At 44.4% G+C, this 1,191-nt stretch overlaps 1 protein-coding gene across 4 annotated transcripts in view; it reads left to right on the plus strand.

Moving 5' to 3' along the window:
* The window catches only part of SRRM3 (serine/arginine repetitive matrix 3), a 462,774-nt gene that overhangs the window by 181,166 nt on the left and 280,417 nt on the right, over window positions 1-1,191 (plus strand). The gene's annotated exons all lie outside the window — the stretch shown is intronic.

Consider the following 1,191-nt stretch of genomic DNA (forward strand, 5'->3'; position numbering starts at 1 on the left):
ATTAACACGCCTGTGATCAGTGTTATCGGCGCTTGACTGCTCCTGCCTGGATCTCAGGCACGGAGCAGTCATTCGCTGATCGGACACCGAGTAGGCAGGTAAGGGCCCTTCCGGTGTCCTGTAAGCTGTTCGGGATGCCGCGATTTCACAGCGGCGGTCCCGAACAGCCCTACTGAGCAGCCGGGATACTTTCACTTTCGCTTCAAATGCGGCAGTCAGCTTTAATCGCCGCGTCTAAAGGGTTAATACAGGGCATCACCGCAATCGGTGATGTCCTGCATTAGCCGCGGGTCCCGGCCATTGATGGCCGCCGGGACCGACCCGACATGACGCGGGGACACCGCGTGACCCCGCGGCATATCGCGGGAGCCGGCGGAGGACTTAAATATACGTCCTTCGTCGTTAAGTGGTTAAACTTTGCTGACTTATATGTAAAAAGAATTTAGATTTTTTAGTTACTTGTTAGCAATTTGGTGAGTCTGGCAGACTAGCATGCCTATTCCCTGATCACCAGTGAAGGCAATAAATAGTGTTGGGCGCGAATATTCGCATTTCAAATTTTTGTTGCGCATACCGCAAATTTGCAAATATATTCGCTATATATTAGAAATTGCGAATATTCGTATATGTGAATATTTGCATGTTCCTTCTTTTCACTTGTGGGCCAATTAGAATGATGCAAATACACTTATCAGAGGTTATCAACAACATCCCTAGCAACCAATAGTAAATTTTGCCCACCCCCTCGCTGTTTTCTTCCTCAAATATGAGATTATGCGGATATTCACATATGCGAATATAACAAATATGCAAAATTCCCGAATATAGAACGAATATTCGTCTATATATTCGCGAAATATCGTGAATTCGAATATGGGCAATGACGCTCATCACAAGCAATTAATGAATTCTTGCTAGATGCTTAATAAGTACTCCGAACACTCTAAAAAGTTTACCCTCCAAAGCTATCAGAGAGGCTCATTATAGACCATCGAAAGCGTGGGTCACCTCATCCAGCTCAGAAGTACACAATGTAATAATGCCAAAAGCTGTCTTGACTTCACTGTGGAAAGTCCTCCTTTAGGCTATGTGCAGTGATTCTGTTCATATGAGCGGAGTAATTGGAGATTTTCCTATCCTTGGTGAAGGAAAATATAGATTTTATTAAAGACAAGACGCGAATATTATGCT

This window comes from Hyla sarda, chromosome 2 (genome assembly GCF_029499605.1).
Source record: "Hyla sarda isolate aHylSar1 chromosome 2, aHylSar1.hap1, whole genome shotgun sequence".
NCBI classification, from domain to species: domain Eukaryota; kingdom Metazoa; phylum Chordata; class Amphibia; order Anura; family Hylidae; genus Hyla; species Hyla sarda.